Source organism: Cydia amplana, chromosome 14 (assembly GCF_948474715.1).
Source record: "Cydia amplana chromosome 14, ilCydAmpl1.1, whole genome shotgun sequence".
Classification (NCBI taxonomy): Eukaryota; Metazoa; Arthropoda; class Insecta; order Lepidoptera; family Tortricidae; genus Cydia; species Cydia amplana.
Genome location: NC_086082.1, coordinates 10,272,867 through 10,299,416, shown reverse-complemented (window position 1 = coordinate 10,299,416; position 26,550 = coordinate 10,272,867). Strand labels below are relative to the sequence as shown.

General features: G+C 35.4%; 1 protein-coding gene across 1 annotated transcript in view; it reads left to right on the top strand.

Moving 5' to 3' along the window:
* The first annotated feature begins 1,364 nt into the window (after nt 1–1,364).
* LOC134654136 (dual 3',5'-cyclic-AMP and -GMP phosphodiesterase 11-like) overlaps nt 1,365–26,550 on the top strand; it is a 207,290-nt gene continuing 182,104 nt past the window's right edge. Inside the window, exon 1 of the mRNA XM_063509585.1 lies at nt 1,365–1,836. The gene's annotated coding sequence lies outside the window, so the exon portion shown is untranslated. The remainder of the gene's footprint in view (nt 1,837–26,550) is intronic.

The following is a 26,550-nucleotide window of genomic DNA, read 5'->3' as shown; positions in this document are numbered from 1 at the left end:
AGAATGGATCTAGTACGTGTCGTTTCTTGTGAATATCTTGAAGTTCGAATACGGCAGGCGATCTCGCGTTGTAGCATTCCGCCCAGAGCGCCTACCGCGAACCACGTTCGACGTGTTGCCTCTCTGTCGCACTTGTAAATTCGTACGTAAGTGTGACAGGGAGGTAACACGTCGAACGTGGTTCGCGGTAGGCCCTCAGGGCCCAGGCACACCAAACGAGAATGTTCAGTCGAATTTATATGGCCTATCTTTACTTTTGAAATCATTGTTGTTTAGTATTATATTGTGTATTCACGTACTACATATATATTTACATATTTACAATTCGTTGTTTACTGATATGCAAAGTGTGGTGCTGCATATTTTACATCAACGTTTTAGTTATTGCTCTTCTTATCTTTTCCTTTGCTGTTTGAGTTAGGTTTGTAGTTTTTATGTGCCTCCATGTGAAGAAAGGCGCATATATGTATTCGAAATGGTCGACACATCTGGAATGGGTTTTACACACTTTTTAAAAAGGTCGCCTGTAAGTTGTATAGGTACAGCTGTGTTTGTTTATGTTTTTTTAACCACTGATATGCTATGTCTTATATGGTAATCTGACATTCTTTGAGAACTGGTAACGCAAATAGGTATCTATTAACACGTTCACTGTCCCAACTGTTAACTGTCAACCTTACGGCCTTTTAATAGAGGCTTGCCGTGACCCATATGTGGGGCACGGGACAGTGAACGTGTTAAACAGCCTGTTGTTCTACACGTCAAACAAACAAAGCCGATTATGCTCAAAATATGACGGTTTCAAATATTTCGGCTGATCACATGTCTATGGAAGAAGAAGAAACAAACAAACCCGATTATGCTCAAAATATGACGGTTTCAAATATTTCGGCTGATCACATGTCTATGGAAATGGAACGGCCAAATTTGGTTGATTGGTTGGTTGGTTGGTTCCCAATATCGGAGTAGTTGGTCCCATAGTAAAAGTTGTTCTGTTTACACAACTTTTACCAATTTTTTCGTGTGTCGTGTAGGGATTTTGTCCTACGGTTGTTTTATTCAACAGCGTGGATGTCTAATTGAGAATGGCAACAACTATTAATTGTAGATCATAAATTGCTTCGTTTCCTGCGGCGTCTTCAATTAATTCATTCATTAATGCTCGTGTCGTGTCTCCTATCGCGTCTGGCTGATATGTCTCTATGAAATGAACGTGTGACACCGAACTAGTACTCGCGACTGGACAGTGCGTAGTGCGTCTTGCCGACTCTCCTATGGATACACTGTTTATTGAGTGTACATGTGCAGTTGCAGCGTGTGTGGTTGTTTTATGCTGTTTATCAGTTTCATTCTGTGTTTGTGTGTGAGGGTTGTGAGCGAGTGTGCTGTGAGTGTGTAACTGCGCGAGTGTGTGGGTGTTCCTGAGCGGCGCGGACGCGGAGTGCGGTTAGACGGCGGCGCCAGTTGACTCCCAAGCGCCGCGCAGCTACTACGCTTAGCCGCGTTTCGTCCGCACCGCGATCCCAATAACTTTGTGCACTGGAAACTTTTCAAAGCAATTTTCGCGTGTTATCGAAGTTCGCTTCGCGTTATCGTCGCGAATTACGTGTATCGTGCTGCGGGCGTGCTTGCTGAGCGATTAGACACGCACTTTCGCACGTGTAAACGTATCGGTCGGTCTATTTTTGAATATTCTCTAAACGCTACACCGCGAAGTTTTCGAAACGCCCGTACCGGGTTAACGCCCGCTGCACAGTGCAGTCGCAACGGCAGTGTTTTTGTTGACGGATAACATTTTGTGTTGTTAACCTCCGTTCAATCTGAGAGACGTTATCTGTAAGTATGACCCCGGTTATGATACTGGCTGTTTGTTTAATCTATTACGCTGTGTTCATTTCGACATCAATGACATTCCTTCTCCCTAGAGACATGTTAAAAGAACCCTTTGAAACTAGAACTTTGTTTATCGCAGTACCTACCTATTCTGTCATTACAAAATATACAAACAAACTGGGAATAAATAAGAGTATGTGATCGAAGAACACGTATCAGTGTTTTACATGTGTGTGAATCTTTGTGGGTATGCGTGAGGCAACACATGTATACAAACAAATGTGCCCACCACCGCTTCGGACTCGGTCGTACTATAGATACATGCACGATAGGATATTGGTATGTGCATAGGTACATTTCGCGTAGTTACCAATGTTTAGACAGTTTGAAATGCGTTGCGGTATGGAATTCATAACATAATATAATAAGTAATTATCTTATAGATACGAATCAAAATCATAATTAAACAGGTTTTACCAGTTCAAACCAAATTTATATATGTACCCAAAGTGTCATTCTATTAAACTTGCTAACTATGTAAACAAACCGCCATATTAAAATTGTCTCTAAATGTCAATTTACTAGTGACTTGTTTACACAGTTAGCAAGTTCCATAGAATACCATTTACCTATTTTACTTTGATATACATTATACAATAAGCGTTTTCACCTACGAGTACAACACTTAAGACATTCGGGTGGCGACTGCAACAGCTTTTTTCATTTCTCATGCTCTGAAAGAAGCCCATTGTTGTTCTAAAAGGTGTGCAGAAAATGATACGTTTCTGCACTATAGCATTTTACGTTCCAAGTACGATTTTTTATTATTTTTTTACTATAAGCAATTGAAATTTGGGTTTAAATGGATTTGTTATACAATTTCCATTCTGATACTTAACCCTCCATTCCATAAATAACGATTCATTTGCCTAAATTGTTAATTGAATGTACCCACAATAAATAGTATAAAAATGTATACTGTCATTTTTTTTAAACATGCATTTTACTTTCCTGGTATTCGAAATGAAAAGTAGAGTGTTAAGTCGGGTGAAATGCATCATTTCAGCCTCGATTTATTGGTGCTCTCACTACGTTCGAGCGCCAAACAGTTTCGGGTCCTCGGCAGAAATGAGTGCCTTGTGCCTTGTATCTCTTGATTAACAATCTACTATAGGTACCTACTGTTGCAACGTTACTCTTACAGCGTTGCGTTGGGGTGGGCATGCAGTGTCACTGCAATCTCCTTGAGAAAGTGAATGACAGATTGAACGATCTGATCGCGAATCGCGACTGCAATACGGTAACAACAGCAACCCATATGCCGCTGCACCAGCGTTTGTTGATTGATTGTTATACTTCGCAAACGATTATTAAAATTCAGTTCAGCGTGACATGCACCATAGAATTTACGAGTATCTACCATACGATAAGTATAATACATTCATCCCTCTCTCACTTATTTATTAATTTATTAACCGACTTCAATTTCATAGAAGGAGGAGGTCCTGTATTCGGTTGTGGCTGTTTTTTTTATATTTTTTTTATGTATGTTCACCGATTACTCCGAGACCAGTGGGCCGATTTAAGTAATTATTTTTTTATTCGAAAGAAGGTACTTCCAAGGTGGTCCCACATTAATCTGGTGCTGTTCTGATGATGGGATCCATGAGGAATTGAGGGAACTCCTCAATTTTTAAATGTACAGTATGGTGATTTGGGTGTTTTCTTAAGCAACTCGAGCATTTCCTCCCGAAAATCACCAATTTGATGAAGTACAACTGTAGCCTTACCACGAGTTTGACACTACATATTCGCTAACGTCTTCGTAAATTACATTCTATACATCTCGCTCGCACTAATAGGATGCCAGTACGAGCGAGGCGCATAGAAAGTAAGTTACGCACACGCTAGCGAATGTCAGTGTTAGACTTATGGTAAGGCTACTGAGGAGACCGGAAATGGCGGTTGAAGGGTTGGTGGTTCAGGATTCAGGGTCGAGGCGTTCCGCGATCAGGGGTGGATGTGCTGTGAGGTTGAGTGATGGGGATTGAGGGATTGAGTCAGTGGCGGTGCGGTGGATGGATTTTGTGTTTGTGTAGTGACAGGAATGATTTCGAATTTAGTGATCCGCATTATTACGCTTTTCATTCATGCGTCACGCGTCACTCATAACTCATAAGCTTTTAACAGTGCCTTAAAACTAAAAATGGATAAATAAAAACTTTTACAAAAAAAAGAAAACCGACTTCAAAAAGGATAAAATAAAATATTATCCGTTTTTCAGTATATGCGTTACCAACTAATATGTTTGAAGTCGGTGCCAAGACAAATAGTAACAATACCGGTCAAAAATAATCAGCTTTATGTCTATAAATCACATTACAACTGTACTAATATTATAATGGTGAAAGTAATTCTGTCTGTCTCTTTATCACCTTTTCGGCTAAACAACTGCCATGTAAACTGGTGAAATTTGCCATGCAGGTAAAAAGTTAAAGCCCAGTAGATGGTCCTTGAATTGTTTTATATTTTGAAATCAAGTTCTCTGGATAAGAGGCGGGAAATAACTGAGTCCCAATTCCACACCTGAGTACTATGGACAGTTCGTAAATTAGTAAAAATTGCTCTTTAAAAACATGTCGGCAATCGCATTGGTTTAATACTAGTACCGACAAACATGGTACGGACTGCGCCAAGGGGGATTGACAGTGTGTTGAAGGTATCTACAGAAAGTATGATCATTGCTGTGTCGTGTAAGAAGCAATCCAACGTATACATACATATACCCACATTCTTATCGAATCGCCCTAAAATCATGGTATGCTTCAAATTTGGCTTGGCACCGACTTCAAACATATCAGTTGGTAACGCATATAATGAAAAACGTATAATATTTTATTTTATCCTGTTTGAAGTCGGTTTTCTTATTTTTTGTAATTTTTTTATAAGTAACTAGCTGTTGCCCGCGACTTCGTACGCGTGGATTTGTATATTTGTGGTTATAAATTCTACATTAGCTTAGAACATTATGCAGCAAAAGATAGCAGTAGGGACGGTTATTCATTTGTTAATTATTAAGTATACAACGCATGAGATTTGTCTTTCACAACCTGGCTACGAAGTTTCAAGCCCCTAACTGAATAAAATTGTTCTCGATAATCTCGATATAATCTCTCTCAACCCCCAGAAGATTTTCAAGTTCACTATTTAATAAAACCTACTACCTAACTACCTATTTACGAAGTTTGAAGTTCCTAGCTTTAAATAAAATTTGAACCCTCTACCAACTCTCAACCCCTGTTTAAACTTTTAGGGGATGAATTTTTAAAAACGCTGAAATTACTTTTCTTGTATTGTAATAATATGCCTTTATACAACGATTAAAGTCCCGCACTCCGATAAATATTTGGGTTCCATACAAATTTTCGACCCCCTTCACCACCTTGGGGGATGAATTATCAAAAACTCTAAAATTAGTTTTCTTTTCTCTTAATAAATTACCTTTTTACGAAGCTTCAAGTTCCTAGCTTTAAATAAAATTATAACCTATACAATCTTTCAACCCCTTTTTAACCCTGTTATGGGATGAATTTTTAAAAACGCCGAAATAAGTTTTCTTGTCTTCTAATACTATGGCTTTATACAAAGATTTAAGTCTCGCACTCTCAAAAATATTTGATCTCCATACAAACTTTCAACCCCTTTTTCACCTCCTCGGGGGATGAATTTTTAAAAACGCTGAATAGGTTATTTTGTTTTTTAATAAAATACCTTTCTACGAAGTTTCAAGTTCCTAGCTTTAAATAAAATTTGAACCCTATACAAAATTTCAACCCCTTTTGGACCCTTAAAGGGTATGAATTTTTAAAAACGCTGAAATTACTTTTCTCGTATTCTAATAATATGTCATTATACAAAGATTCAAGTCCCGTACTTACAAAAAATATTGACCTCCATACAAATTTTCAACCCCTTTTTCACCACCTTAAATGTTGAATTTTGAAAAACGCTAACAATAGTTTTCTTCTCTTTTAATGAAATAACTTTTTACGAAGTTACAAATTCGTAGGTTAAAATAAAATATAAACCCTATACAATCTTTCAACCCCGTTTTTAACCCTTTTAAGGGCTGAATTTTTGAAAACGCTGAAATTACTTTTCTTGAGAATTAATAATATGGCTTTATACAAAGATTCAAGTCCCGCAATCTAAAAAATATTTGATCTCCGTACAAACTTTCAACCCCTTTTTCACCAACTCGGGGGATGAATTTTTAAAAACACTGAAATTTGTTTTGTTGTTTTTTAATTTAATACCTTTTTACGAAGTTTCAAGGTCTTAGCTTAAAATAAAATTTGCACCCCAAGACAAAGTTTCATCCCCTTTTTTACCCCCTTAGGAGTTGAATTTCCTAAAACGTCGCAATCCCTTTTTTTTGCAATCGGATATTATGCCTTTCTAAAAAGTTTCAAAGCATTTGTAATGGATTCAAACTTTCAACCCCTTTTTAACCCTGTTAGGGGATAAATTTTTAAAAACGCTGAAATTACTTTTCCTGTCTTATAATAATATACCCATATACAAAGTTTAAAGTCACACACTCACAAAAATATTTGATCTCCATACAAACTTTCAACCCCTTTTTCACCACCTTGGGGGATGAATTTTCGAAAACGCTGAAATTAGTTTTCTTATTTTTTAATATAATACATTTTTACAGAGTTTCAAATTCCTAGCTTAAATAAATCTTGAACCCCATACAACCTTTCATCCCCTTTTTAACCCTTTTAAGGGATGAATTTTTAAAAACGCTGAAATTACTTCTCTTGAGTTTTAATAAATATGGCTTTATACAAAGACTCAAGTCCCGCACTCTCAATAATATTTGATCTCCGTACAAACTTTTAACCCCTTTTTCACCACCTCGGGGGATGAATTTTTTAAAACGCTGAAATTAGTTTTCTTTTTTTTTAATTTAATACCTTTCTGCAAAAGTTTCAAGGTCCTAGCTTAGAATAAAATTTGCACCCCAAGACAAAGTTTCATACCCTTTTTAACCCCTAAGGGTTGAATTTTCTAAAACGTCGCAATTACTTTTTTTTGTAATCGGCTATTATGCGTTTCTAAGAAGTTTCAAAGCATTTGTAATGGATTCAAACTTTCAACCCCTTTTTAACCCTGTTAAGGGATGAATTTTCAAAAACGCTGAAATTACTTTTCCTGTCCTATAATAATATACCCATATACAAAGTTTAAAGTCACACACTCACAAAAATATTTGATCTCAATACAAACTTTCAACCCCTTTTTCACCACCTTGGGGGATGAATTTTCAAAAACGCTGAAATTAGTTTTCTTATTTTTTAATATAATACATTTTTACGGAGTTTCAAATTCCTAGCTTAAAATAAATCTTGAACCCCATACAACCTTTCATCCCCTTTTTAACCCTTTTAAGGGATGAATTTTTAAAAACGCTGAAATTACTTTTCTTGAGTTTTAATGATATGGCTTTATACAAAGACTCAAGTCCCGCACTCTCAATAATATTTGATCTCCGTACAATCTTTCAACCCCCTTTTCACCACCTCGGGGGATGAATTTTTAAAAACGCTGAAATTAGTTTTCTTGTTTTTTAATTTAATACCTTTTTGCAAAGTTTCAAGGTCCTAGCTTAAAATAAAATTTGCACCCCAAGACAAGGTTTCATCCCCTTTTTTACCCCTTTAGGAGTTGAATTTCCTAAAACGTCGCAATTACTTTTTTTTGTAATCGGCTATTATGCCTTTCTAAGAAGTTTCAAAGCATTTGTAATGGATTCAAACTTTCAACCCCTTTTTAACCCTGTTAAAGGATGAATTTTCAAAAACACCGAAATTACTTTTCCTGTCTTATAATAATATACCCATATACAAAGTTTAAAGTCACACACTCACAAAAATATTTGATCTCCATACAAACTTTCAATCCCTTTTTCACCACCTTGGGGGATGAATTTTTGAAAACGCTGAAATTAGTTTTCTTATTTTTTAATATAATACATTTTTACAAAGTTTCAAATTCCTAGCTTAAAATAAATCTTGAACCCCATACAACCTTTCATCCCCCTTTTAACCCTTTTAAGGGATGAATTTTTAAAAACGCTGAAATTACTTTTCTTGAGTTTTAATAATATGGCTTTATACAAAGACTCAAGTCCCGCACTCTCAATAATATTTGATCTTCGTACAAACTTTCAACCCCTTTTTCACTACCTCGGGGGATGAATTTTTAAAAACGCTGAAATTAGTTTTCTTGTTTTTTAATTTAATACCTGTTTGCAAAGTTTCAAGGTCCTAGCTTAAAATAAAATTTACACCCCAAGACAAAGTTTCATCCCCTTTTTTACCCCCTTAGGGGTTGAATTTCCTAAAACGTCGCAATTACTTTTTTTTTGTAATCGGCTATTATGCCTTTCTAAGAAGTTTCAAAGCATTTGTAATGGATTCAAACTTTCAACCCCTTTTTAACCCTGTTAGGGGATGAATTTTCAAAAACGCTGAAATTACTTTTCCTGTCTTATAATAATATACCCATATATAAAGTTTAAAGTCACACACTCACAAAAATATTTGATCTCCATACAAACTTTCAACCCCTTTTTCACCACCTTGGGGGATGAATTTTCGAAAACGCTGAAATTAGTTTTCTTGTTTTTTAATATAATACATTTTCACAAAGTTTCAAATTTCTAGCTTAAACTAAAACTTGAACCCCATACAACCTTTCATCCCCTTTTTAACCCCCTTAGGGGTTGAATTTATCAAAATCGCTTCTTATCTCTTGTACACTTTACAAATGCAACCTAGTGTGCAAATTTCAACTTTCTAGCTTTTGTAGTTTCTTCTCTGCGTTGATGAATCAGTCAGTCAGTCAGTCAGTCAGTCAGGACACTTGCATTTATATATATAGATTATACTTTATGCTCAATCCATAATATGTACCTATACTTAATACAAATGGCGCATGGCGGACTTTACTCGTATGCCTAAAGGCAAACCGACATAGGTCCTTAACCCCTAAGCGCCACTTGCACCATCCCACTAACCCAGTGTTAACCGGTTAAATCTGGAGTTACTATGGATACCAGTACAATTTGACACTGGGTTAACGGTTTAGCCGGTTAACCCCGGGTTAGTGGGATGGTGCAAGTGGCGCTAACTAACCTAACCCAACCCAAAACACTTGCTACTTGCGTGTTAGTAAAGAACAAAGGCTTCTTGTTGTTCATTGTAATACCTATTAGAGTCGGACCACGGTAAGTTTTCATGCCAAATGCTACGTCAAGAAGCTTAAACCGTGTGCTTCCTTACTGCCATGTTGTGCAAATTTAGCGTGGCCAGAGTCTACTTAGAGATATAGGTATATCACGGCTCCTAAAAAGATAATTAAAATTTAACAATCGGAAAGATAGGGTACAAAAGGGATCCTAGCGTGATATGACAACGCCTGGATACCTATATTTCATATTTCATATTTCATATTTCTTTATTCATAAAATTACAAACTTTATATGTCAAAAATGTATACTTATAATTAGTCAATTTCAATTCATTAATATAATATTCATGAGTTACAGTAAAATAAAACACTATTATAATAATCAACATAATTCAAATAAATAAAATAAATTAAAAAATTAAATTACAATTAAATCATTATTATTAATATTATTATATTCTGACATGTCATAAAAGGCATTTCTAGTGAGCCATTTTTTTAACTGAGAGTAGAATGTCAGGTCATTTTCAATATTTTTAATGTTGTCGGGTAGTTTATTATAGATACCTGGCCCCGCAATAGATACCGTTTTATTGGATTTTGCAAGTCGACAACATGTCGAGTCCAACATATTTTTGTGTTTTTGTGTAATACGTGAACTTTTAAATGTCTTTATTGGAAATAGGTGTATGTGTACCTATGGGAAGGTATGATGATTAAGTCAAGTATTGCCATGCCACACTAAAATAAAACCCTATCAATTGTTTAGTTTACCTCATCTGTCAAGAACTACTGCATTTAGTTTTTTCTGTACCGAAAATTAAGGTAAGCTAATATTTATATTTAGATAACAAACGTAGGTAAGTACACAATTTTTGGAGACACGAGCGCCGTCTGCCAAACAATGCGAACGGTTAGTAATGTCTTTGTTTATATTTTGTGATTGTGTAGTCAAAATTCGTATGTAGTTAAATTACCGTTAGAAACAACAAAGTAACAAATCTTGACATGATCTCATGACTTTGGTACGACCTACATCTGTTAAAATTTAACAAAAAAATCATTATGTTTTGCAGCATACGTAATCCCTAATAATTACGTATGTTGAAGTTACGAACTCTCTGTTTGAAAAAAAGTAACTAACTTGCACGCGAAACACTTTGCCGCAGTTTAAATCAATTAACATCGTAATTGTTATATCACTTAACGAAGTTAATGACGACACAAGACCGCACGTAAAGGATCAAGGACCGCCAAATAAACCCGTCAAATTACCCAAAGCCCTCAGAGAGTCAAATGGGATAATTCGATTGAAGGTTGCTTCAAATCGCTTAATTTCGTCAGCTCACTCTAATCTATTATTAGGTAATCCATCGTTGTCCTAAATATTTAGCTATTTGGATTTTGTACATCCACATTCTGTTGATTATTTCGGTAGGTAATCTTAAGTTCCCTCTTGCAAACAAATCTTTGCATAGATCTACCGTTGTATACAAATGTTGTAAATGTGATAAATGTTGTATATATATATATATATACAACACTTAGAGCATTGTAATTATGCCTACTTGGATAAACTATCTTTTTATCTTTATCTTTTTACTTATTGCAATTGTTTAAATGTTGAGTTTCTAATTTGCAAGAGTATCGATTAAAATGATATCGGTTTGCGTGTAAGATTTTTTCATTGTTTTACGGTCTGACTTTCAGTACAAGTATTCAAAAGAAATAAAACTTGTCGCACGTGATTGAGACAGTAATTTAACACTGGAAAAGTTACAAGAAACTGCAAAATTGGTAAAATTAAAAACAGTCCGTCTCGAATTGTGCAATTCTTGCTTGTTTTGCCACGGCCTTTGTTTACTGTTAACAGTTGTCACGCCGGTACAACAATTGATTGAAGCCGATAATAAAACGCAACTTTTCCAATTAGTTCTTTGCGTAGGCTATATTGTTTTATGAATTTGGCGATTTCGTGGCTTATGATTTATGTAGAAGTCTGTCTGAAATTGCTTTGTAGATGTTACAATAATGCTTCTAAAATTAACAAAACTTTTCTGGTGCAATATGTTTTGATCGAAATTACTTTAAGTACCATATTAGTAGGTACACGAAAGCACAGTATAATAAAGAGTACTAAATAGCATACAGTATGGACGCTCCCTGCCTCCCGTTGAAAGTGCCGCCCACCCGCTGAGACCCGCTCTCGGTTACCTCACAGTTACCCTACAATGTCTTATGTCACTCACACAAGCATGGTACGCGTTCACCTACACGAGCTTAGGCTGTGTGCGTAGGAACGTGTTTGTTTCATACATTTGATCGCCAGTGTCCGAGGTGTGACGAAAGTATACCCGATCATATCCACCCAATGCAGTACCAATTACCCATGTTCAATGATATAATGTAAAATTATTGTCGATAGTTTGCTTAATAATAGCAGTTCTGACGCCATTACCCATTGTTCTAAATTGCAGGAACCAATCTAAGCGCTGTTAGTTCTGTAAGCTAGGTTCTGTAATTGTTTACGCGTAATTATTTACTAAGCTAGGTTCTAGCTCTTCACTGCAACATTGAAGGGACAAACAAACAGTTGTGAAGTTTTAATTATTTTCAGAGCCTCTATTTTGAAACTGTAGTCTACTCTACAGACGGCAAGGCGGACATGCATCTAGTTGGTATTTCGCGTATCGTGTTAGTTGGCATTTCGCGTACTGTGATAGGTGGTATTCCGCATACATGGTATTTAGCGTGATTTGTATTTTGCGTAATTTCATGTTGGCGTTATGCGTAGTTGGTGTTTTGCGTAGTTGGTGTTTCGCTTAAGTGGTTTTTTGCGTAGAGTTGGTGATTCGCGTTTGTGGTTTTATGCGTCTAAAGGCTACAAAGCCGGTTAGGTCTGAAAAAGGATATTTGTTGAAAGGTTTTAAGGCTTTTAAGGTTTATTTAGGTGTCATTCTGATAAATAAAAAATATGAATAACCATCGAATTACATCGAATTAAACTGTTGTGAGACATACTAACATTGAATAATTTTACGGTAGTACGCGATACACGACCGTCGTGAACGCTGCTCGCACTGTTAGTGTTTGAGAAAGGAGTCTAGGTTCTCCGAAACATGTCGCGCGAGGGACTTAAAACAAGTGAGTCTAAACCGTAAAATTATTCAAAATATGAATAACCAGTTGAATTTCAGGGAAAGTTATTTGTTGATATTGAGCTGGATCAGTAAACTAAACACATTGGAGCAAATTTAACTGAAGATTTATTCGAACATTTATTAGAAACAACACAAAGTATTTAAAAATAAAATTGATTCGCCTAGTTGTTGTTTCAGTGGCGGATTACAATTCGTTCTGATTATTTTTAACATGGTCGAAGGTGACTGTAATAACTGTTATTATTTGATATTTATAAACAAGATCTTGTTATTTGTGATTCTTTTATAAACAAAACGGCTACAAGTTCTGATCTTTTTTTTACGCTTTTTTAAATGTAAGTAGATTCTGTTGGATATGGAGCCCACGAGCATTTCATTTTTTAACGACTACAGCTTTTTTACAAACATGTATATGGTTGTTGTATATTATATGTGATTCCAAGTAGCCCCAAGTATCAAAAATACCCACGCGAACGACGGTACATATAGGTACCTATCCTTAGTAACAACTTACTAAGTTTTATCTTTCCAGAAATAGAAAATAAACGTTTATAATACTAGTTCATTAAGTCTATTAATAAGTACCTATATGAAATAAATCCTAATAAGGGGATGATTACGCCGGGTCACGAACCTCTTAATTAGGGATATTGTACTGAATTAACATAGTCTAAAAGAAAATCAATCGCCATTCCTTATTCCGATCCCGTTTCTCGTCGTTAAGAAACCAAGGGAAACGAACCCAAAACCGTTATAACACGCGCTTTCGTAATTTGATCCTTATTTGCTTTGCGATTCAGTTCGAAATTGATTAAGATCTGAAAAATAATGATATGAGCTTGGAATGGCTAAAAGACCATACCTACTTAGTCATACTAACATGGTATAATATGGTATGGGATTATATATAGATGGGCATTTCTTTTAAACAGCGAAACTAATCTATTCGTTGAATATCAAGGCTACGTGATCAGCTTTACATATGTATTGTGTAATGATTACCTGCGTAATATGACGTCTGTTTTTAAATTAATGAGATTTAAATTATTATCTATAAGCAATCAATGCAATAATATAAAGTTCGACATTCCTTTCCTACTGAATATACCTACCAAAGGTAATACATACAAACTACTACAGTGTTATTATTCTAAGATCACATATTTGACAGTTATGAATTCACCCTTATAGATATGGAGCCTAGATCTACCGTTTAACGGATAGCCTTAAAGTCATATACAGTGTGTCAATCCAATACGGGCGAATATTTAAACGGTGGTTAGCATAGGACCTAAAAAGTATATTGAGATAGATTTTACTTAGAAATGCATTGAAAATTTTAACCATACAAAATAATTCGGCCCGCAATGTAATACACCACACAAGTTACGGGATACGAGCTTTTTAAAGTAACTGTCAACGCTTGTTGGCAGTTACTATAAAAAGCTCGTATCTAGTAATGTCATGTCATCTTCTGTTTCTTAATGTTTGCAGTACATTGCTGCTCGGTACATGTGGAAAAAATTAATCACGGGGTCATAATTAAGTGTAACTTAAAAAAACATTTTAATTAATGATAAGACGGGTAAATTCTATATCTGGTTTAATTTATTGCCCGTATTAGACTTACACACTGTATATATATAAGGGTCAATTTGTAACTGTCAAATGTGTGATCTTAGAATAATGACACTGTAGGTAATTTAACTAGTAAGTACTTCGATTAAAATCGTTGTACAGAAAAGGATCATTGCGAGATTGGTACTTTTTCTACCTTTGTGTCTGTATGTCACCGACATACGGGACTACCGAGTAGATTTAGTTATTTACTGTAGGTAGGGGAGCCGGGGGCTTAATGTAACAGGGGTAAGTAGTAACGCTCAATTTTGACGTTACGTACGTTGAAAATTAATTCCAATTTTTTTTTGCTGAATGACTTTCTTATAACTCGAGGAATAACGTAAACACCGCCATTGCCCCGCCGTGCATACGAGCTCTGTTTCGACCAGCTATTGAAAAAAAATTACGGGGTAAGTTGTAACAACTCCCAGTTTTTCAAAAAGTGTCTGGTGTAAAATATGTGTAAATATTTAAAATTATTACGTAATCGGAATTAGTGCTTAGATTACAAATCCTCATACTCATAAAATTATACATATTTTAGACAAAACAGGCCTTTTTCCTAAAACTGTTACAACAAGCCCCAATTACGGGGTAAGTTGTAACAACTCCCAGTTTTTTAAAAAGTGTTTGGTGTAAAAGATGCGTAAACATTTAAAATTATTTTGAAATCGGAATCAGTGCTTAGATAAAGACTTTACAAACCCTCATACTCAAAATCATAAAATTATACATATTTTAGACAATACAGGCCTTTTTCCTAAAACTGTTACAACAAGCCCCCCGCTTCCCTACTTATTAATTAGAAAGTATGTGTTAGTGTTAGTCTTTTGCGTGTAAGGAGTTGTTATGGTGCCAACTTCATTGCTAACCTTGGATTAAATATACATAATATTAGCACAATTTAAAATACGTCTTTGCCAAAAAAATAGAGTAACTCCGCATACGGGTTAAGCAAAACTGTTTCTAACAAGATAAATGAGATGGTGCTTACAACAAGACGAATGTGTGAAGTTGAAGTGTAAATTGCTGAAATCGATAACAACATTGCTTGCGGCGTATTGCCAAGAGTTATTAGAAAACAATTGAAGGGATGTTTACAAAAACAACATATCTGACGACACTGGCTGACACCTGAAACGATTAACAATGTTCTTAAAAAAGTGTCAACCGCTCTAAGCAGTTACCTATGTTGTTTTTGTAAACTTCCCTTCAATTATATTAGTCATTGATATAAGTGCGATTTATAAAACAAAATATCTCAAAGATAAAACATCTCTTAGTACCTATTGTTTTAGTTTACAGTTTTAGAAATTTAGCAATAATTTAATTTAAAAGTTTCATAGTTTTGTTTAAACATGTTATATCATATATTATAGTGGAAGAGAAAAAAAATGCTATGTCACGCCTAGTTTAATTAAACTTCTATCTACAATATGTATACTTACCCTAATACTGGTTAAAGATTTAAGACCTCCGAAAAATATCACTACATTTTACTAATAAATGCATTTTAACTATAACACAATACTTCGTATAGGTAAGCAGTTGTATATTATCAACATAATAAGTTTTATAGGTAGGTGTTGACGACAAACAACGATAGCTGAATAAATTACTTGTGTACTAAACCAACACGTAATACTTAATTGAAATATTTGAGGATGTAACTAATATTCAAGCTACCGACCACCTTAATTACCTAAGTCATTAAGTGTATTATACACTATTATACAGTAAACATTGATACAAATATATTCTATTCGAGTCGCAATGATGTTCTAGTGCTAAGCGGTTTCTGATGGCTTTTGATCTATATTGAAACAACAATTTGTGTTATACCTTTTAGTCCTTACCTATCTTAGAAAATTACTTGTTTACGTATTTACGCAGGCTACAATTTTCATAGATAGCTTAACGAGTAATTAATAATATTTATGGAGTTGAGTTTAATAATGTAATGGATCGATCTTATAAGTCAAGTATAAGTATCTGATAATTAACTAGACCTACTTAGAAGAAAGGGAAATGTTTTTCGATAGTCTGATATATGTCTGTGTGTTTGTCGATAAGTCTGATTGTATGTCTATTAGGTTGGCTTGACGTTTTTTTAGGGTTCCGTACCCAAAGGGTAAAAACGGGACCCTATTACTAAGACTCCGCTGTCCGTCCGTCCGTCCGTCTGTCACCAGGCTGTATCTCACGAACCGTGATAGCTAGACAGTTGAAATTTTCACAGATGATGTATTTCTGTTGCCGCTATAACAACAAATACTAAAAACAGAATAAAATAAAGATTTAAGTGGGGCTCCCATACAACAAACGTGATTTTTGACCGAAGTTAAGCAACGTCGGGCGGGGTCAGTACTTGGATGGGTAACCGTTTTTTTGGTTGTTTTGCTCTATTTTTTGTTGATGGTGCGGAACCCTCCGTGCGCGAGTCCGACTCGCACTTGGCCGGTTTTTAGGGTTCCGTAGCCAAATGGCAAAAAACGGAACCCTTATAGATTCGTCATGTCTGTCTGTCCGTCTGTCTGTCCGTCCGTATGTCACAGCCACTTTTCTCCGAAACTATAAGAACTATACTGTTGAAACTTGGTAAGTAGATGTATTCTGTGAACCGCATTAAGATTTTCACACAAAAATAGAAAAAAAAACAATTAATTTTTGGGGTTCCCCATACTTCGAACTGAAACTCAAAATTTTTTTTTCATCAAACCCATACGTGTGAGGTATCTATGGATAGGTCTTCAAAAATGATATTGAGGTTCCTAATATCATTTTTTTCTAAACTGAATAGTTTCCGCGAGAGACACTTCCAAAGTGGTAAAATGTGTGTCCCCCCCCCCCCCCCCCCCCTAACTTCTAAAATAAGAGAATGATAAAACTAAAAAAAAATATATGATGTACATTACCATGTAAACTTCCACCGAAAATTGGTTTGAACGAGATCTAGCAAGTAGTTTTTTTTTAATACGTCATAAATCGCCTAAATACGGAACCCTTCATGGGCGAGTCCGACTCGCACTTGGCCGCTTTTTTTTAATCAGTTTTCCGGGCTCGGGGCTCTCTTCGGCGAGAACTGAAACAGTCCACAGATACTTACCTAAAGAGGGGTGACACTGCACTTTATCACATTCCTACCTACTTATAACATAGTACGTAGTATACAATAATTACGCGATATAGCCGGTTAAAGCCAGTTTAATTCAAACACAAGTGTTCAGAATATGGCTATTAAACTTTCCCTTGTTTGAACACGAGTGCATGTTTCACGACATTTTCTATCTAATAACTGAGATACAATCTGCTTCGAGTAGCTTGTAATGCATAGCGTCACGCAAAACGTACCTAGCTAGACTACAGTCACGGTGAAACAAAAACATCAGTAGAATTCAAAATAATATATTGTGTTCATAACACTCATGGTACCTATATTTTATTTTATTGATAGTGTTGATAGTATCTTACACAATTTGTATTAGTAGGTAATATTAAAAGATAATTTATTTGTCGAACATATCACATTACTTAGTAAAATTTAAAAGAGATATCATGTATAAAGTAGTTCGGGTTATTCCCACTAGTTACCACTAAGTTGTTACCAGTGGTAACTACTGGGAATTTTTTTCCCACCTTTTACCACTGGTAACTACTGGGAAAAATTATTCCCGGTAGTTACCACCAACTCGGTTTAGTGGTAACTACTGGGAATTTTTATTCCCAGTAGTTACCACCAAAATTTTGTTAGAGTTAAATACTAATAAAAACAGTATAAATTGTATAGTATAAATACAGTAGTGATTTTGAATTACCTAATAAAATCACTTGAAAAATAATCTACATGGATTAATTAATTTATCCATATATTATAGTTTTTGTAATAGTATCGGTTAAACTGTTTCAATATTTTTGGTCGCTTTTAAAGCAGTTTACTAAAACACTAATCGACTTATAATTATTTATTAAATCACTCTATATTTATATTATACTATTTAAATACTGTTTTTATTAGAATTTAACTCTTACACAATTTTGGGTGGTAACTACTGGGAATAAAAATTCCCAGTAGTTACCACTAAACCGAGTTGGTGGTAACTACTGGGAATAATTTTTCCCAGTAGTTACCAGTGGTAAAAGGTGGGAAAAAAATTCCCAGTAGTTACCTCTGGTAACAACTTGGTGGTAACTAGTGGGAATAACCCAGTAGTTCGTAGATGCTTTTCCATTCGGCGTAGAAAATATAAAGTTATTAATTAAAATTGAAGTTATATATCGAAATGTTGTATTAAAATACTTGGTAGGTACCTAATAAAGTAATAAATTAAAACGAAACAATTACATTGATGGTAATTGGTACTATTGGTAATATTAAACAGCTGTTTGTGCGATGTGTTACAATTACCTCTATTTAGCATACGCCTCTTTGACCTTTCGTTAAGAATACCAATACTTCAGTAAGTTCAGTATTAATCAAGCTTGATTTTCTTCACTCGTTTCTTGTAACTACGACTGGGTCTTGCCCTATCGCATGTTCCTTCTATTAGTCTTCTCTAAAAGTTGGAGTCAAGTCTTAAATGTCCATGTCCAATCATTTATCTACGTCAATTTTTTTGTCTTTCGGCACAACGTATGGTTTAAGTTCGTCTCCAATGATTCTACAATCCTTATTATGCTTATTGAATAAGTATTATACTTTCGGATTTGAGTCTATTTTAAGATATTTATTTTCGCTTATTAGCACGTAATATTGTTCAATTACTAAATGTAATCATTGAAAAATTAAGTAGTAGCAAAGGCTTATCGGTTGATGTCATCTTCCTGCTAAATCTAAACGCTTACTGTTATGGAATCGAGTGCTGTGGCGTCGTGTTATTAAACAATACATAGTAGCAAATTTTCCACAGCGAGAAAATTGTTTGTTTATGAAGCAGCAGTTATCTCTGGAACTCTGACTGCGGAACCGATAAAACAGTTCGCAGTAAGACTATTTCTTTACTGGTCATTAGACGCGCGGTGTTGCGTGGCATACTTAACTTTCCGGATCGAAAAGGTACGTACCTACTTGTCAACTGTTAGATAATGATCAGTTACCTGGCAATTATTTGCTATAGTCTATTCCATTATGGATCTTTGGATAATGTAAACAAAAAATTAAGTTACTTAGTTGTTCCTCCAATGACATTATTCCATAAATAGAGATAGATAGACAGCATAATTATTTGCGCCGCTTGTTCCTCAGTGTTGTGACCGCAACCCCCCTTCGATGTAATTTGTAGTTGTGTTTATGTCTACATAAATATATTCTTACCAACAATGAAGCCAACCTTTATTGTAAATAATGGGTTTAAACATTACAGAATTTTATGTACCTATGTCTAAAGTGCAAATGTTCGCCATCTTAGCACGTTTTACATGTCTAAACCGAATCAGATCCTATAAATTTTTCAGTGTAAGCCTTACAAAGGCAAACATCGCTCTTGCCAGGTTTCCCGTTCAAGCTCAGTCGTCCAGATATCTCAAAGCGGGTAACGGACGTACCATCTCCGGCCCGTAAACCGTGTCTCGGCCTCTGTACCCTCTTTACTCTATCGCTATCATCCGAGGCGTATCTATGGCGCCTCTTAATTGCCTTCAGACTAATAATTATCAGTTCGCGTGCGCCGCGCCCCTTTTCATGTTCATGAACACTCACACAAACGTAAAACGCACACTTGTGTACACAGCACGTGCTTGGGTCCTAAGCGTGGTCACGCGGTAATATGTACTTGGTTATTAGTTAATTATATGGCTGATCTATGCGTTTCACTGCAGCCGCTACGCCATTTTCGACTTTGATGGATGAGAATTACGATGCTTTATGCTTATCTGCTGTTGGGATCGTGGTTATGAATTATTTCCTCCGCTTGGCGCTTTCGCGATCTCATCTACATGCTCAGTTGGTAGCGTTTTATATTGTTAATAAAGTAAATTAATGCCATGCAACTACCGAACTCATCTGTCTCAAGCAAGACATTTATGTATTACGATATCAACAATTTGAACCCAAAGGTTCAGAGAATAGATGTTATTGTTTTACTCATATCATCATTATACGTTACAAAAAGTGATCCTAAAAATACCCTGTATTGTAAATTGTAACCCTGTAAGTAGTGTAAGTGCATATTATGTCAATAGAAATGGTTACGGACGGCGGAACCGCTGACCTTACTCGTCCTTCATATGTTATAATCTACAACTAAAAAGATATAACAGCGACAATAAACACCTGTTACGTAGAAGGTCATTTAACCAATAGTGGCAATTAGTGCACCCGTGTTTACGAAATATTTTTTTAAACTAACAAACACGTTTTTTGCTTTACGTCTTAGGGGTCATCCATTAATTACGTCACACGAATTTCTAGGTTTTTTGACCCCTCCCCCCCTCCTTGTCACACTTGGTCACATTTGGCAAACCCCTCCCCCCTAGTGTGACGTCACATTTTTCTACGAAGTCGCCAAATCGAAATAAATAAGTACCTGACGATATAAATATTAGTAATTTTATAACCCAAAACTGCTTAGGAAAGAAAATTAAACGAATAAAAACGATTATGGTTTTAAAAACTTGTTATTTATTTAATAGTACATTACTGCAGACGCCGGGAAAGAAGGGCTTGCCGGGTGAGTAGGTATAGACGGCCGACCGTAGGGAGGCCGGATAGTGATACGAAGTCGGCAAGACCTTTTCACGGCTAGGCATGTATAGTGCTTTTCTCAAACATAATATGCAATGAAATAAAAAAAAATCACCACTCAAAAAAACAAATTATAAATATCAACCACAAATAGCTACACGACTAAAGTTTTTTAATTTTTCTTCCAATCCTGCCATAATGACTTTTTTTTTACGGAAATCGTCCGTATTTCGCGTGTGCAGTGTTCGAATAGACCCTATTAGGGCCATTATACACAACCTGATAATAAGAATCTCAATTTCAATAAATAAAATCCATAATATGGTCTCTGGCGACTTACGTATAGACAAGATTTTAAATTTATTCATCAACACATTGAATCATACAGACTCGTATTCTTAATATCAGTACGTTCGTGTATAACAGGCGTTAACACGGATATTTTGGTCCGATAACCATTCATTCACTAAAATATAAAAAAAAATATATAATTCGGCTGTTTAGCCTGTATGGACACAGACCCCATGTTTACATTAGAATTAAAAAAAAAAAATACTTCCCGGCCTAGGCCTTCAATTTCGTATGAAATTTCTTTACAGTTCTCTGGAGTTGCTCCGCCCTAAACGTGATACTTCGAAGCCTGATATAACGCCCGGAGCGACGACATTTCATTGCATGTTTGAGAAAATTATTTTATTCGCTGTACATTTAAATAAAATAATTTAAATAAATTTTCGGTTACTGATGAAGTTAAAGTGACGTCACAAAGTTTGTGTCTCCCCCCTCCCCCATATCACAATATGTCACATTTTCTTGACCCCCTCCCTCCCCCTAAACGTGTGATGTAATTAATGGATGACCTTATACATATTTTCAAAAATATGCAAAACTGCTATAAGATACTTCAATAGCGCGGTTGAACTCTACCTAAACTCCGTACCTAATGCGTTTACATGAATTGAAATGTTGGGATGATAATAGAATAACAGTAATGCCGCAAAACAAATAAAACAATAACAAAGTTCAAGTCAGTAAGATCTAGTCTGCCATTAATTCTTTAGCGGTTGAATAGCCTCCAACGCACCAGTCTTGCTTAGAATATCAATTGTTTTTCTTGGAAGCTGTTGTATTTGTAACTACTTTCCAGCGTTGTACAATCTACGTCAAAAATAAGTTAACATTTTAAACCTTATTGCATTGTAATAAGATGTAATTTGTATGGTTACATTTGCCGGTACATTACCTTTGGTGTTAAAGCCCTGAACTAGATGGATATTCTATGTTCTCTTCGCGGATAAGTAAAAAATGATTACTTAGGTGCTGTATGTAGTGTAAAGGTGTGTGAAGTGGGATAATGGTGATGATTTTCCGAAGAAAGAAAATAATAGCTTTTAATTCTTGATAGCACCACGACGTCAATTATATATTGTAATAAATAAGTAAATATTTACTTCGATACCATAAACACATATATTAAACTTATTCGTCTGCGACTTTTTAATGAATAAAAAAAAGATAACTTTTGTTATTCTCTTGGCCTCAACTTATTAAATACATATAAAGAATTCGAAAACCACACGCGAACCATTCCATAAGTAGGTAAATCATATTCGTAAAACACAGACGCCACTGTATTGTGAGGTCGTGCGACCCCGCTATCGCGACGAGCCTCTGGGAACGAACCGATTCATCGCTTATCGCCAAGTATTTCGCAATGACGATGATGACTGGAAAGCTGATACAATTTCTTTGGTACGTGCTCGGTTCTAATGCTATTTTCAATAGGTGAAGTCAGTATTTACAAGGCTTTATAATTCTATGCGACTACATATATGCTTATCATGGATAAATGGAATTCAGTTAGTTCTTAGGCAATAGGCTGGTATTCTGCCGTCATATTAGGGAGGCCGAAATATTGATCATAATTTTGAGTAGGCATAGTTACCTACTATTTAAAGTATCGATATACGTGTTTGAATTTTGCTATTTAAATGATAATATTTTCCGGGTTTATAGACATTCTCATATTATTATTACTGCGACATGTCACATGATCTAATTTAAACATTGATCGAAACCAAATTATGTAGGTAAACGTGATAAAAATTACCTTACACGTGGAAAGAGTTTTTGTTGACCAGAAATAGTTTTGTTAACCTTTAGCTAGAGTCTTACCAATTACTTATTGTGTGGTCTTACTATACAAATACAATACCAAATACATACAAGAAATAAAAACTATTATATTTACACTAAGTTAAAATTATTTAAAAATAGAATGTCAGACCTACTTCACTCATAATACTTATCACATCACATATCATTTCTTTAAACATTTTAAAGAGCCTTTAAATTCAGACGAACTTACCTGTGAAGTTTGATTACAAATACCTATACGAGTATCCAAATCCAAGACAACAAACTCCTGCCATCCATCTCAAATTAAAATAAACTAGTCTCTGTTCATAACACAAAAATAATACTAAACTGAATCACAAGATGGCGCGGCGTACGATTCGATGACAGGTCCGTTCGCCTGGGGCGATCTCCAGCGGGATTAGGAAGGCATCAAATCAACACCTCGGCCCTTGCTGGGGCTCGTGATCTACGCCACGGAACATTGTTTTTGTTCTTACACAAACATACGAAATATGTATTGTGTTTTGCAAGGATTGCTGGAGGGCAGAATTGAGACTAAAACTGTACTCTGGCTCGATTGCTCTAAGGATTCTGAGTAAGAGAGACCCAAGATTTTCGAACAACTGTAACGGACCAAACAGCACAAACATTTAGCGGATTCCGTAGATAATATTTTTCGACACGTGCAAAATAAAATCACATCACGAGTAAGTATACCGAAATAATTACGGTCCGAAATCAAATGTCTGTCCGTTTAAGGGTTAAAACCGTACCATATAAACAAATCACATGGTGTTCCTTTTAATCGGTAACAATACTCATGGAGTCATTAAGACGGTGCGATTGTTTCCACGGCCGTAAAACGAGGGAAGGGATAAGGCGGTCGTTTGCAATCGCTTCACACGCGACCACACGTGAGCCCACATCTCATTAATTCCGCCGATACGCCGTGGCCTAAACATTGTGTCATTTTGTATCATTCCGATCACATGCCAAGAATGAGCGAGGTGAACCAGTTTAAAACGCGAGTGCGGTTTGGCAAAGTGTTTTCAAAATACCATATACCATTTTACCTTACGCTTAGATGCAGATTCCAGGGTCTTTTTATTGCTCAGGTTTATTGGAAACCCTGACTAGCTCGTAAACCGGAGACCTATAAAGGGGAGGAATTGAAACAAATTTCCTTCAATTTTTGTAGAGCTCACCAAGAATAGTTATTTGTACAACAAGTGATCAAAGTTTGATATTTCTTCGAGTGCTTATTTGAGTCCCGTGCAAGCGAAAGATTCTATAATAGATTCACGAGCGTAGCGAGTGAATCTAATTTAGAATCTTGAGCGTAGTAAGGGACTTAAAAGCGCACGAGATGTAAATAACTTTGATCTCGTGTAGTACACAACAGTTTTCACCTGAGCAGTGAGAACATACCTATTAGACAACTTGAAAAATGTAATCCATCTTCATCAATACCTGCACTCATGTTTTCTTAAGATATACAAACAATTAAGTTTAATTACCGTAATGGAACACAAAAACAAAACGTAATAATAAATTCCAGTAAAATAATATAGAAATAACAAACATTAACTGACACTTCAATCGACAACTTTTTTTTGTAAAAAAAATCTTTATAAAATACGGTCCGAATTGCGGATATGTATTTGTCAACTATGATAGAAATTCTTAAAAGTAAAATAATTAATTTTGCGTGATGATCTGTGTATTTTTTGAGTTCATTATATTAATTGTACAATAAAATACCTAAAATATAGTATTTTATCAGTTTTTATCAAATCTTAAACTTTAATTTTATTATTAAGAATTCATAGGTACTCGTACGTGGTTTGGAACGATGCGGTCTGAAGTTTTTCGGGGGACTATTATAAACCGTGAATATACCGTTGAATGTCGTTTTAACTTTTTTTGTCTGTGTCTTTATGCTAACAGTGTGAAAGGGAAAGAGATAATAGAACCCAAGTATTTCGAACTTTTATTAGACTCCGCATGTTGAAATGACATTTGACTATAAAGGTCACTTGAATGTCATTTTGTCTCACTCAGTGAGCAAAATCGCATTTTGCTCACTGTTTTTAAGAATCAAAGTACCCTTGTTCGAGCTGCTGAGGTGAAAATATTTTTTTGAAGTAAGTAGGTTAAAATGGGATATTATTAATGATATTAACTCACATTTATAGACGGGTCTAACGCGAAATTTATTCAATTACCTTTATTTACCGACGTTTCGACACAGGTTTCACTGGTCATGGTATTATCTACCCCAAACTTTTTCATACACTTTTCGTCGGGTAGTTCTCAACACAAACAAATCTCTGTTTTGACATGTCCCACATCAGTTAGCCGCGACCATGATCAGTGAAACCTGTGTCGAAACGTCGGCAATTAAAGGTGATTGAATAAATTTCGCGTTAGACCCGTCTATAAATGTGAGTTAATATGTGTTCAAAACGCGAAGGTTTTAAATATTATATTATTAATGATTACTACAAGGAAAAAGTCGCGGATAGAGGCTAGTGGAAAGATATAGGAATAATACCCCTGTTATATTCCAACGTCTCTTACGTGCAGCGGGTCAAAGTCTAAGGCGCATAAGAGCGCTCTACAACAAAGCATACTTGTAACAGATCTCAAGGTAACATTACACTGGTCTGCCCAAGAACTCGATTCTAGAAACCAATAACATTACACAGCCATCACATTACTGAGGGAACAACCGGCTCAATTAAGAAGCGCCTCTCTCTAAAAGCATTACGTGCTCACTGGAGCTATTTGAATTAGCACGTTGCTTGCCTTAATCCAACCGGTGGTCCCATTGAACGCGTTGTTTTATTGTCTTTTATTCTACAATTGTTTTATGAAGTAGTGAGTCACGCTGTAATTCATCGTGTGAATTATCTAATCTTCTATTGTTGTGTTCGTGTAAAAATATATTTAAATATACATACTTTGATCATATCACTTTTGATGTTATATTAGTACGCAAAATTTCAGCTGAATCTATAGAGAACACAGATGTACAGAACAGTAAAGTAAGACAATGATCAAGTCTCTGTAAATACAGAAATATATTTTCTCAGCATTGTTAAAAAACTGCTATTTACAAAGTAAATAGTTCGACATATGCGTGCATATGACGAAATACCTTGTAGACTACAAGGAAACTTTTATGATATTGACATTGGAATATGTGAGTGCGAATATTATAATGTCTCCAACAGAATATCCTATTTTAGAATGATGCGATACAAATGCCACTTTTTAAAATGAGTGTTTTCTTTGGTAAATTACGAGTACATTTATTGCAAGTAGTTGTCACATTATTATTTATTTATTTAAACTTTATTGCACAAAATATATACAACAATGTACAAATGGCGGACTTAATGCCAAATGGCATTCTCTACCAGTCAACCATAGGGCCAAACAGAGATACCTTCAATTGGTGCAGAGAGAGAAAATATATTGAGTGAGTTAAAAAAGCAAACTATACTTATAAATTACATAAATAAATAAAATATATATAAACTACCACATATTTATAAAATACATACTATAAATATAATAATGATGGATATTATTCGAACTCTTGCTTTAGCAAATGCTTACGTAACATCAGCTTGAAAGAAAACTTACTAGTAGCTTGCCTAATATTTAGAGGGAGTGAATTCCAAAGACGGCTAGCCTGGACGGCGAAAGAATGAGTCATGAAACCAGTACGGTGAGAAGGTATGGTCAGTTTGAGAATGCGGGAGGTACGCAGCTCACATCCTGGGCGCGGAGTGTCGAACACGAATTTACTTTTGAGATTATATTATATTGTCGTTACAACCGTTTTTTTTC